General features: G+C 35.9%; 1 long non-coding RNA gene across 2 annotated transcripts in view; it reads left to right on the forward strand.

Moving 5' to 3' along the window:
- Window positions 1-8,531: 8,531 nt before the first annotated feature.
- LOC106879816 (uncharacterized) overlaps window positions 8,532-14,942 on the forward strand; it is a 23,611-nt gene continuing 17,200 nt past the window's right edge. For both annotated transcript variants that reach the window (XR_008264533.2, XR_001410670.3), the window contains exons 1-3: window positions 8,532-8,637; window positions 8,804-8,862; window positions 9,432-9,585. This is a non-coding gene — a long non-coding RNA (uncharacterized LOC106879816). The remainder of the gene's footprint in view (window positions 8,638-8,803; window positions 8,863-9,431; window positions 9,586-14,942) is intronic.

The raw sequence follows: 14,942 nt of genomic DNA on the forward strand, positions 1-14,942 counted from the left end.
TTGTACAACATGTGTAACATTCTCTACATCCATCTCCTAGACCAGTACATAATGATAGACCTAAGTAAGATTATCGCTGATCAAGTGAAACCCCAGGGTTAACATCAGGGTGTCCCTATTCTAGAAAGATGCAGCGAAAATAGTTAGGGGTCCCTCACTCACAATGGTTGTACTGTGTCCTATGGTTACAACCAAGGTTATATATGCGTCCTCGTGTTGAGATGGAATGTCATAATATATGCCAGTTAATCCATAGCTAGAACTCTGATAGGTGCTCCCATATGGTGTTAGAGTGGCTAAAGTTATGTACCACAATACTCAAAAAAAACATTATTTCTTTCAAACCAGAGCTATACTACCGTATGCCGTTTAAAATTATATACATTGATACATACAAACATACATTAGCCAGCAATTGTCGAAGTGCATCCTTGTCCAAGTTTGGATACATGAGGCTGATGACACCTTGAGACTTGGAAAGCAGCTCCTTTAGCAGCATTCCTTGTCCGATAAACGTAAAAACGTGCTGAAAGAAGTCACACGACTCTACCGCAACGTATCATCAGATGAAAGGATGAGGGTATATCAGCAGAAGCCCAGGCATGAATATGTTAGTAGAAAGCTCCAAGATGATAGTAATATTTATAATCAAAGCAGTCTATCATGGACCAACAACCGGATTGCTAATTCCCACTTTGAAAGGTATGCCTTTGAAATCCAGGAATAGGTAATATCAACCAAATACCACATGCACAGAAGGGACTGAGATGCAGGAAAAGCAGTAAAATGTGACAGCCAATACAGTTTTTGTGGAGTTAACACCGAAGATATCACCCAAGTCATAAGCACTTGTCTGAAAATGTCTTCAGAGTAATATCTACCGATGAGACATGATATTAATTCTAGGAGGCTGTATAACGAGATCCATCGGAAGGATAATCCCGAGGACAAAGAAATAAAACCCATAGTACGGTAGAAGCCATAGCCACCCATCATAAAAAAAGAATACTGGTGGAATGTCCACGAAAAAACCTCAATGAAATGTAAACATAATAAACCTAACTGTAATTTGGGATAGAGAAGAGTAACTGTGCACAGTTGTGGAAATCAACTGCCCAGCATATGTCAACATGAAGCTTAAAATCAGTGAAAGAGAACACCTACGCTGAACTATTGAAGAATCTACAGCTACTCTATCCAGCGTACAAGTTCAGGCTGGTTCAAAGACTATAGATTCAAGCTATCACTGGAACTATAAAAACCTGTAAAACCTCCCAGAAAGTTATCATTTAAGAATATGGGCAAGTCTAGGCATGCAACTATATGCATGAGAAAATATACATAAAACAAAACATACAAATATGCACATATACATACATGCACACAAAAATACTCTGTTAGTGTTGTTGAAATTCCAATAAAGGAGCCTTGGATCTAGGTTAGAAACTGACTACTTCTCTATAGTCAAGAAATCTTGAAATAAAACTGAATAATGGAATGCATACATAGTAATGTAAAATGTTCATGAGGCATTACTCATGCAGGTGTCAGTCAAACATAGTTTGGAAACAAATGTCATGGGAGAGGTAGTTAAAAAATAAAGCAAGAATATTAATGAGGCATGTCTAAAATAGTAACGATTTCGACGTTATTATTGTTGAATAAAACTGAAATTTTTTTTAATTAAAAGAATTTATTTTCTGGGTCAGAATGAATTATTTAAGTAAAGACGTGGAGATTATGAAAAGCAAGATGAGAGGAAAGCGAGCAAAAGAAAACTTGTATAGTGGTATGGAAAGCAAAACTTAACCCTGATTGCACGAAAATATGTGAATGCATTGAAGTACTTAGCACGTATACACATAAACAGTTACACTCAATAAGTACAACTACAAACATAAACGATCATAGAAATTTCTAAATAAGCAGAATGCCTGCATAATTGTCATACACGTCCAGAAAACTTACAAAATGCGTAGATTTAACATGCTGAGATTAATAAGATTAATGTTTCTGCAACAGATGTGACTGCATGGTTGAACTTAGTTAAAATAATTCACGTTTTTAAAACTAAAGAGGCATAAAGATCACTGAAAGTCCATATTGATAAATTTTACAAACAACTTATAGTTAGATTAATTAACCATTCCGTATTTCACCTTCAGTATGTTTGATACGATTTTACTCGAAGTTGCTTATCAATTTAGTAATCAATGATTCAACTGGTAGTCTTACAACTTTTTATTTTATATTTTTAATTACTATTGATATATATACAAACGATTCCTTATGATGCCAGGTATTCCGCCACATCTTTTACGCTGATCAAACGTACACATATGGGCTGAATAAGGTTTTACCGCCAACTTTTGCTCTTTATTAAACAGTCTACCTGTACAAATAAAGGCAACAAATGTTGGCATAATATCAATAAGAGCTCAAATATCTTTAGCAAAATTGCTGGTATAAACAACATACACAAACCTTAAACAAATTCCTCTTTTGTATTAGGCGTGTTATAACAGATAAAGTCTTCATTTTAATTAGACAGTTTAGCCTTTATGCACAGATCTTTTTCGAAAAAATAATATAACGGGGTTCCAACGTTACTACAAACAATTATATTAAAGTTTTTGTACATGTTACTTTGAAACTTCATGTAAAAATATCATAATATACATTTCATATTAATAAATCGTCAAGCATATACAAATTATTTTGTAAAACCTGATAAAAATATATATCACTGAGAATATCTTCCATTTGTTCTTCTCACGATTTCAAAGGTAGTGTATCTTGTAACTATGTCTTACTTAAGAATAATGGATATCAAGGGAGCGACGAATTAAGGTAGACTTTAAAGTTGAGAGATGTTTTCTACTGGTACACTCCTCCACCCAAAGATCTCGTAATTTTTCTAGTAGACAGCATATTTGCTATTAGACAAAATATATCTAATATATACATACAACTTAAAAAAACAAATTGTAGTAAACTCTAACCTATATTGAATTAATAAAATCGTACGTATGCACCAAATAACTCACACGTACCCTCAATTTTAACTGTTATGCGTTACAATTTGCTGATTCAAGAACGACGTCTAAGCAAAGAACTTGTACACCGGATATTGGATTATCAATGAACTTCCTAGAATCCAGATTTCATCAACACACTTGAAACATCATATAAAAAATCACACAAATCAACGTTTCATGGAAAATATTATCTCAGTCCAAATCATACACTTGCAACGTTAAGCCGTGTAAATTGTTTCTTCAACAAAAATTCAAAATGTGAATAAAAATTCCTCACCACATAATTAAAAATAGGAAATTCTAAAAGCGTATTGATTTTCTGGTTAAGGAACAGATATATTCATGTACACATTTTGCATAATTTAAAAAATGATTTAAAGTTATTTTAGAATAATTTTAAAATAATCTCTATGGCCTTTTACAGCTCCATTTTTAAATATTTAAAAACTTAAATTGGTCGATTATCTCCAATATAAAAGTCGCACAGTTGTGTATTTATTTACTTTCTCACACACACACACATACACACACACACACACACACACACACACACACACACACACACACACACATATATATATATATATATATATATATATATATATATATATGTATATATATATATATATATATATATATATATATATATATATATATATATATATATATATATATACATACATATGTATATATATAATGTATGTATGTATGTATGTATGTATGTATGTATATGTGTGTCTATACATATACATGTCATACATGTCATCCATGAACATGCGTGTATGTTACTGTCTAAATTAAAAATAACGGCTTCCTTTAACAAACCTGAGTGCATTTATAGGTGGTTCTGCCTGGGTATCTGATTAAACTTTTGTGACTGAGTGTGATATTTCCCATACAGGAGATTATATGGTTATTGTTGTATTTTAAATTTCAGTTACATTTTCATATAGCTTTTAGAGAGCAAATGTTTAGAGTATGACTGTATGTGCGTTGAGTGTGAAGTTTGTATAGGAATATGTTTATTACAAGGATGTAAAGACGGGATGTGAAGGTCTCAGTATTATGTATGCTGATGTATGCGTATTTCGATGGTGCTGGCGACGCATGTTTGAACGTTTTAAAATCATTTTGTTGAGAGAGCACGGTTATTGATGATACGCGTGAATGCATGTTTACTGATGTGTCTTCAGATGCATAAAATTAAGATTTTGTTCAAGATTAATGTTTAGGCAGGCACTTTAAATATGTTAAAGCATTTTCATATTCTTAACTCACTTCTTTCTATACTGCTACTACTACTACTACTACTACTACTACTACTACTACTACTACTACTACTACTACTACTACTACTACTGCTGCTGGCGCTGCTGCTGGTGCTGGTGCTGCTGCTGGTGGTACTACTACTACTACTACTACTACTACTACTACTACTACTACTACTACTACTACTACTACTACTACTACTATTAAGTTCGACTTAGGGTTAGTATAGAATAATTTTAACTCTTGATAAACTTGCATCAACAAATATGTTGAATTCAGCCCTTGCATTAATCATTACGTAATCTAAATTGTTTAAATTTTCCCATAAAATTTTACAGGAAATGTGGTCTCTTCAACATTTCTCTTGCTCCTCTGACGCTATATACATACATACAAACACACCCACACACCTACCCACACACCCACACACACATCCTTTATTTAAAAGCAGCAAAATTATCACTAATACTGTTGTTATTCAGAGTTTCACGTTCCTGTGCGTCGGACAGTTTTACTTAGCCCATTCTTTGGAAGAAAGTAATCAGATTGTTCCTAGTTTATCTAACTCATGGCCGTTTAAATTATGGGTGACGATAAGGCCGTCGTCCCTGTATAATCCTGCATCTATAGAAGTTATGCAAAATAAAAATTCCTGTAAACATACACAACTCCGCCCCATCATATCCCCCAATCGGCACATCGAATAGAGAGTCCTTACTCTTTTTAACCCAGGCGGAATCATCGTAAAAAGAGAACGGATTTCCTTGCATGTAGGGTAATATCTATTTCCGAGCTATCGATCGTAACATAGTGCTTGACCAAGTTTAATGCTTTTAGAAGCCAAGGCCTAGATGTTGAAGGGTAACAATCGACAATATCGAACTGCGTAAATTTGAAGATATGCTTATGGCTAATTCCTTTGAACCAGTCTTTGACTAACTTGCTATTTTTCCAAATACGTAAATTCAATTCACTATTTAACTTGCTTAAAATACGATTACGATGTATTCGTTAATAAAGCCTATTTCAGTTTTAGCTGGGTTAATTAGTCTACATTTAGGGTTTCTATTGAAATGAGCTTTGTGAAGATTGAGTGTTATAGAGGTTTAGCGTGGGGGGGGGGTATTCTAACCTATCACTAACTTTAAGATTGTTAGCAATTCTACTTGCCTGCAAATTCACCTCTTTATATATATTCGTTTTTGTAGGTGTCTGTGATACTGTTCGAAAGTAAAGGTTTATAAACAACATTGTCAACAGCGTTTAAGTTTTTTTGTCTTGACGGAGTTTACAAGATCTGAGTTCTTTGTGTCTCTAATTTTTTCATTCATATCTCTTTGGATTTGGTTGTTGAATCAGTGCAATTTAAGTATTCTAATAAGCTCGAAAAGGTCTTTTCCAAGGCTTATAATTCCGAAATGGGTGGTGTATTTTTAGAAGATTTAAGGCCGTATTTGTTTCCGATAGATTTCTGCTTTATATCAAAGACGAAGACTTTCTATCTTATTCTTCGGATAAAATACTCCGTTTTGTCGATAAGACTTTTGAGGTATTGCTTCTGTGTCAGGATCACTATATATTTTAGGGAAACATCCATTGGGTAAAGTTCCATTTTCTCAATTGTTTCTTGTTCCTACTTGTGGAGAGTGGCTCAAACTTTCTAAAAAGATGGAGCGGGTTGCACCAGAGGAAGAATATAAATGCGAAGCAAAGTGGGAAAAGTAGTAATCAAATACGAAAGGTAGAGTAATATGCTTCATTAAAAAGCAGCAAAAATATCACAAAACTATTACTCAGAGTTTCATGTTCCCGTTCGTAGGACAGTTTTGTTTACAATAGAGCAAAATAAAGCTATATGCAGAAATACAATTACTTTCATGGAGAAAGTATATATATTCTTTTCCTTTATCCTTTTACTTGTTTCAGTCATTTGACTGGGTCCATGATGAAGCTCTGTATTTTAGTCGACTATTATTTGTAAGCGTGGTAGTTATTCTATGTTTTGCCGGACCGCTAATTTACGGGGACGGAAACACACCAAAACTGTTTGTCAAACGAGGAAGGTCGGGACAAACTCAAACAAAGAAACACAGACACATATATACATATATATACGACGGCCGTCTTTCAGTTTCTGTCTGCCAGATTCACTCAAGACAGTTGCGAAAGGAGCCACGCAGTGGGAATGAACTCGGAACCGCATGGTTGCGAAGCAAGCTTCATAACACACCCACTCCTGCACCTATACATATTAACTACCTAGACACACATCACCTTAGTAGATTCTGCCTCACCAGATCACAGAGGAGAATACCATCCACTATCACCTTGGCAGTTAAGAAAAGCACCGCAGAGCGCTGGAGTGGCTGGTCTATACCCACCTAGGATCATGAGAAAAACAGTTAAGTGAAAAAAATGATTGCACATGCAGCAGAGCCTAGCATATGAACCACCTTGAAGAACCACATCGTAATGTTTAACTGGAGACTATACATGCAGGTTCAAGGTGCATCTATTGGTGTTGGTGTGGCTGCAGATGTGGCTGGTTTCTTCATGTCCTGGAGGGACACAAAACTTCAAAAATCCTTAGCTGAACAGTCCACAACTGTTTTGATTTACTGTAGGTATGTAGATAACATTAATTTTCTAGAGAGGACAAACTCTAGTATCTGTAGTGTAGAAACCGAGAGGCGCATAATGGAGAACATCCAGTACATAGCTAAATTTATCCACCAAAATATGAAGCTAACTGAAGATGACACCACGAGATACCCTAACTGTCAGTTCTTGATACTGGACTTTGGTTAGAGACTGTGAACAACAGGGTGAAGCTCCTCCACTCTTATTACACTCAGCTTTGTCACACTACCTGAAAATCAACATACTGATAGCAGACTTATTTAGGATAATGAACAACATGTCCCACCATGCGAACCCTTTGAAACAAAGAAACATGTACATAACTTCATGCAGTGCATGCAGTTTTCTGGATATAACCAGAAAAATAGGGTTCGGGCATAAAGGAGAGCTAGAAAGAAGATAGATAGTGTGATATGTACTGAAACCAGTGGTACCTCCTCTAGATACAGAAGTAAAGACTGGAATAAGATACACGGGGTTTGTGACAAAACAAACTGAGTGAATACATGGGACAAGGCCGACAAATATCAAAGGGTGATGTTTGTAGAGACCACAGCCCATGGAAAATTAGCCCGAAGATTTAGAAAAAGCTCTGAAGGAGGCCAGACTCAACATTCTTGTCATTGAAAAGCCAGGAATCTCCGGAAGATCACTATTATGTAGGACGTACCCCTTGAGAATGCCACATGCACCGACGAGAACTGCATGGCATGTAAGATTAATCCTGGCATTAACTGTAGAACTAGAAATGTAGTCTACAGCATAAGGAGAAATAGAGGGTGCTTCTAAAGACAAAAGAAGACGGCATACATTGGTGAGATATCGAGAAGCATGACATTTGAGGCAATATGACGACAAAAAACAGTCTTCCATACTCTACCAATGCCAATGACCAACATAGAAACATACTGGGTCGACTTGACATCCGAATTTTATCCAAGCACTCGAAGGACGCATCACTCAAACAAATACAGGAGTGCGTCCTCATAAATGAAATATTCCTAGTACTAAATAGGAGATACACATAGAAGGTAGTGATACCCAAATACCCACAATTTATACTTCACAGGTATATTTGTTAATAGGCTGTTATTTAGACGTATATGTATATTTATATATATTAGTAGGTAAATGGATATGCAAGTAAACAGATATATAAGTAGATAGATAGGTACATAGGTAATACAGACACAGAAGCACACATACACAAACACACATATACACACATACACTCATGTGTACACAAACGAAGACCATATACATACACGCACACATTACACAAACACAAGGATACGTATAGAGACACACATCCATACATGACGGATGCACGTACATAGTCACACGAACCCATACACATTGACACATTTAAAAATGCACACACAAGGAAACAGAGGCACACACAAATTTACACATACGCGCATACGAAACACAAATGTGAACAGAAACATATGATTATGCAGAATACATAAAAGCAAACGTACACGCATGCATACACACACTCATACATACAGACAATCATACATACACACATACATACAAACATACATACATACATATATATACACATGAACACTGACGCACACACATGCGCTGAAACAAACAATCAAAATGAACGCAGCTCCAATAACGGACAAAGTCAACGACTATTGAAGATGCTGCAAGAAGTAACGAAAATTTTAGAAAAAAATATGTAAGTGAATGAGTGGAAATCGAACCGGATGTAGATTAGTGTTTCACAGCTTCACTGAGTATTTTCTGTCTCCCTATTTTTGCTGTTGCTATTTTGGTTTGCTTTTTCACGTAAAAGAAGTTTTCAATTTCTCACTCTCACCTTATATCTTTCTAAATTCTTTCAGAATGTAGGCACAGTTTCTTCGCTTCAATATTTTCTTCTTTTAGCTGCTTAACCCAACAAGTAGGTGCTGTTTCTTAAAAAAAATTTTTTCATTTATATTATGACTGTTCCATTAACTCTAAATTACTATTTGTTGACTCTCTCCCTCTCTCTCTCTCTCTCTCTCTCTCTCTCTCTCTCTCTCTCTCTCTCTCTCTCTCTCTCTTACGTACGTATATACATAAACACTTCTGTGCCAATACACATACACACACTCTCTCTCTGTCTCTCTGTCTCTCTCGCTCTCTCTCTCACACACACACACACAAAGTCAAATTATGCATCAGAATCAACTATATAATGTAAGTATTGCCAACACCACGTACTTAACGCATGCGTGTTGTTTAAACGCCAGGACGTGCCGGTTTTCGTCCGGAAGCAATCCCTTTAAAGACGTATTATTTAAAAAGAACACTATATAGTTCATTCAAGGATAAGCGAAACAAAATCATTTCCGAAGCGGTCATGAGAGGGGCAAATATTTTATCTGCCGCCCTGGTCATCACTCCTGTGGCGGTTTCGTTCCACCTAGTTTTGAGGTACAGGGTAATGCAAATGTAAGTTGAACTGTCTAATTTTTCCTTTTTTAGCGTTGTGAAACGAAATGGTCGTTATCTTGAAAGAACACGAACAGAGAGCCTGAAGAATTACTGGAAATAGCGACAAATCCATGGAGGCTGACTGAGTGAAGACCGCCCAGAAATCCGTGCGTCCACGAACTGTTACTACAGAAAATTATGAGATGTAAATAGTATTGATAGTATTGACTAGCGTTATGTAATCTAACAGTTGTGTGTGTGTGTGTGTGTGTGTGTGTGTGTGTGTGTGTGTGTGTTTGTGTATGTTTATTGAATATGAGATAATCACTGAGTTATATTTTTTTGTATTGGTTTAATAGTATACTTAGCTGAGTTTGGAATTATAACTTTCCCAGACGTATTTGTCAGTTCCTCGACCACCCCTACTGCTTCAAACATTAAGAGTGGTGCTTTGTTGTCACGTTTTGTCTTAGGTAAAAAGGGAAAATAATAAATGTGATGTAGATAATGTAAACATCATCACCGGATAAAATATTAAGTGGTAAATTCTGATTAATTTCATACTTTCTGACAATGAGGTATATCATTGTGTTCATGTTTGCTTTGAATACCACTATCAGTAATGATTTCAATGTCAATCTTTCAGTTCTTTTGTAATGTTCTATATAAGAGAGTAGAGCTATTAATTCGCTTTTCTATCAAGTCGACTTTGTGCTTTTTACTAAATAATGATATGTTTCATCCTCTTCGCAATATATGATAAACCGTGAAAAAATCCTAGCATTTAAGAAAGCAAGGGATTGCATTTAAATGAAGCTATGACAATTTCATAAGATTCGTCTCTATTATAATAGACATGAAAATTAAAACTCTTTCATATATATCTCTACAGACATACATAGGACACACACACACACACACACGAACGTACGTACATACATACATAATACATACATGTAAGAACCCACAATATGGTAGAAGCCATATCCACTCATAATCAAAAAGAGCACTAGTGGAATGTCCCAGTGAAAACCTGAATAAATTGTAAACACAATAAACCTGATACGATGATTTCGGATAGAGAAAGGACATTGTGTACAGTTGTGGAAATCAGGTAGCCCAAGAATGTTAACATAAAACTGAAGATCAGTGAAAAAGAGAACACCTATGCTGAACTATTGAGAAATTTGCAGTTATTCTATCCAGATTACAAGTTCAAGATTCTACCTATAATTATTGGAGTACTGGGATATGTAAAACATTGCCTAAAACCCAATCTTGAAAAATTATGTTTCACAAAGCCAGAAAGGAAGAAGTTAGTTCGAAGACTACAGGTCCAAGCCATCACTGGAACTGAAAAAAGCTGTAAATCTTTCTAGATGTTTACTATTTAAGTATATTTGAGCATGTCTATATATGCAACTATATGCATGAAAATATACTCATAAAACAAAACACACAAATCAGCACATATACATACTTACAAATGTACCTGGGGATGTTAAAATTCCAATGAATGAGTCTTGCATCTAGATTAGGAACCGGCACCTTCTCAATAGTCAACAAATCTTGAAATAAAACTGAAAGATGGCATGCAAGCATACATATATACATACACACGCATGTACACGCACACATCCACACACACATATTTATACAAACATGTATTTATATTCGTGTATATTTATATATTTCAAAATATACTCTCGTATATATGAGTATGTATATACGTGTATGACTGTGTTCTTGCGTTTGTGTGTGTATTTGCAGGTTACAGTAGTATGTAGTATTTTGGAAAGATCAAATAAAAAATTTTTTTTTAATTAAAAAAAAAAACAACTTATGTCCGGACAAGTGACCTCACTATAAAAACCAACGGAATAGTAGATATGTTACATATATTGGGTTGATCCATAAATAATTTCCGCTTTGTGGAAATAAATTGTAATGATACATTTCGAAGTTGAAACGTTTAAAATTGAAATGGAAGCTACCGTTTCTAAAAGAGCCTAATCTGCCATTCGTATTTAAGGAGTGGAAGTGTGCACATCAGTTTAATATTAAATTTCACTCCCCTAAAATGGATGAACTGGAAATGCATATTTAACATGTGATGTGAGAGTTTAAGAATGGAAAAACACGCCACAGAAACAACTCAGAATATATGCAGTATTTATGGCCAAAATGTCATTACTGACTCTCAAGTGCGAAATCGGTTTTCAAAGTTTCACTCCAAAGATTTGTCATTGAGATGACGCTCATCAGACTTCACATCAGGATGCTTAGTAAGATGTTTTAAGAGAATTAGTGGAATTCAATCCTTGTGAAAGTACGAATTAATTAGTAGTTGCCCTTAGCACATCCCAGTCCAACATCTGCCGCCTCTTTAAAAAGACAGGAAAAGTCAGAAAGCTGGGTCCCATAAGCTTAGTGAGAAGAGAGATCTCATGTCCATAGGGACACGTCTTCTTTCAAGGTAGAAAAATTACCCGTTTCTCAATAATATCAGGTGATGGAGAATGGGTCTTTTATGACGATGCTCAATGCAAAAGGCAGTGGACTGACAAAGATAAATCTCCACAACTTATCTCACAGGCTGAGTTCTATGGAAGGGATGTTATGCTTTGTGTACGGTGGAATCTCCGTAGTATTATTCATTTTGAATTTTAAAACCGAAATCAAACACTAAAGCCGACATATACTTTCAAAAGCTGCAACATGTGCATCAAAACCTTTTAAGAAAATGCCCTGCACTCATCAATAGGAGAAATATGCTTCTGCATGATAACGCAAGACCACATTCAGCGAGGATCACGCGGGATAAAATATTGAATTTGGCCTGGTGTGTGGACCGTGCACCAACTGATTTCCATCTTCCTCTCTCTCTTTACAAAATACTCTTATGGGGAAAAATGTCGAATTTTACTCGAGAGGAATCAAAATATTACCTGATAAATGGCAAGAGGTCATTCAAGATAATGACAAATATACTGATAATTGCAAATGATTTTTTGTAAATATCTTTTTGTAAATATCTTTTCATGAGTAACGGTATTTAACAAAATCGGAAATTATTTCTGACTCAACCCAATTTTTACTCGTGAGTGTAGTAGAGTTTATTATGTATGGCATTCAGTACATTGCACTTTGATATATGTATATACGTGAATGTGTATGTGTATGAATATGTGTATGAATATGTGTGTGTGTAAATATATATATATGTACCCATGCATACACACGTATGTACGATATGTATGTATGCGCATATATGTGTATGGACGCATATATGAATAATGAAGAATTATCAATGAAGTTGAGTTTCTATAAAATAATGGAAGACCTTAACATGGATTGTATTTCTAATATCTAACACCAGCTTTATCAGTTGTCCTGTGACGCTGCTTTGACTTCTAAAATTACGTTAATTTTACACGAGTCTGCACAGTCATTATTCATTTAGACTTTAATGTATAGAGTTCAATCGATCAGTCAGCTGTTTGCCCATCGTAGACACCTACGCAGGATCCATTATATAGCATATATACAATCAATATGAAGGAAGCACATGAGATGGTTTCGAGAGAATAGCAGATAAAAATACAGATAAAACTATATTTATTGTACACGGTCGCCAGGCTGACAAATATTTATGTTTACTAAACATTCCAATACATTGATGAAATCAAAGCTTAATGGGCGGACTAGGTTGAAAACAATGTGTGATTAAATCGATACCTGTCAGATCTTATGATTCAGAGTGGGCGAAAGATTTATTGCTAGACACAGAGATAGATAGTACGATAAACGCAAATGCTGACACGTCACTCTTTGTATGTATATGGATTCGGAAATTTCTTTTTAGCATCTATTTCAAAGGATAAACTAATTGTGCATGGTATACTATTATGCTTTATCTCTCTCTCTCTCTCTCTGTCTCTCTCTCTCTCTCTCTCTCTCTCTCTTTCTCTCTTTCTCTCTCCCTCTTTCTCTCTCTCCTTCTCTCTCTCTATGTATATATATACAAGCACACAAACATATAAACATACTGGCCGGCTGACTGGGTGGAATGATGGATGGATGGATGGATTGGTAAACAGCTAGATAGATAGATAGATAGATAGATAGATAGATAGATAGATAGAAAGAAAATCAGACACAATATGGCGTGCTATTTTATGAGGATAATATAACTTCTAATCTTTCAAATCTTTATGTCAAATCTCAGCAATTCTTCTATGCTTCCTGTCTCCTTTTCTTCCCCTCTGCTTCTCCCCAGCGTTTGTTATCCATCGTGTACTGACCATTCCTCGAGAATCTAGTGTCGAGATTAATCACTCAGAAAGTATTTATGAAACACACATATGATTACTTCTCTTCCTTACCCTCACACATTTAGAGTAACTATTACCTCTCACTATTTCTCGGCGGTGAGGCAATACTAAACCCTCCAACCTTTCTTTTCACCTCAGCATTATAATCATCACCTCACCCCTAAGTCCTTTGTATATTTCATCTATATATCTTCCTCTCTAGGATTGGACTTTTGATATGTCTGCCTCTATTTTTGATACGCTTTGCCTACCACTGTAACTCTAACCTTTATCCTTGTGATAATGGAATAATTTACCAGTAAATAACATCGCCGACCTCGTAGGGCTATACATCTTGGATCCCCTAAGGAACGTACCCACCCACATAGGTCGGCCCTCTATATGGACGACGGCCTGGCTATGTCAAGTCATATGAACGGTCACACTATGGATAAGGAATTTGGCCTGTTCATAACGGTTACCACCAACCTGACTACGGTCGATTTCCTGGACGTAACCTTAGACCTCGGTACTGGAAAGTATTACTTGCACAAGAAGCTTTATGAGGATACAGTATACATCCACAAGAGCGCAAAAAATACCCCCGCTGTAATTGGAAACCTACTATGCGTCATTAGTAACCAACTATCTTATCTCTCGGCCACTTACCACCTCAACAATGCTTTGGCTAGAAGCGGGTTTACTAAGAAACTCACATATATGGATAACCCCGAAACACCCTCTCGTCACCCCAAAAGGATTAGAAGCAAAATTATATGGTATAACCGTCCTTTTAACCGAGAAGCTTCACTCAACGTAGCTAGGCGCTTCCTGTTGTCAATTAAGAAACACTTTCCCATAGATCATAAGTATTACAAACTCTTCAATCCCCATAATGTCAAGGTAAGCAACTTCTGCTTAGACAACATCGCATCTAACATAGCACGCATCAATTGACGTAAAAATGCACCCACTCCATCCAACCAAAACCTGCAATTGTCGAAATGCTACGATGTGCCCTCTAAAAGGATCTCGTCTCTCAAGAGATGTCGTATACAGCGCCACCCTTACAACATACGATGGCATTACTAAGTACTATACGGGTATGACAGCTAATGACCTCAAGGGAAGATACTTCTAGCATATAAACTCGTTCAGATGCAGGGACAGAGAGAACTATACTCCCCTGTATCGTTTTCACTGGAAATTCCGTGGTCTCCGGAATGAAATACCCGGCATCAGTTGGACT

This window comes from Octopus bimaculoides, chromosome 7 (assembly GCF_046866305.1).
Source record: "Octopus bimaculoides isolate indiv1 chromosome 7, ASM4686630v1, whole genome shotgun sequence".
NCBI lineage: Eukaryota > Metazoa > Mollusca > Cephalopoda > Octopoda > Octopodidae > Octopus > Octopus bimaculoides.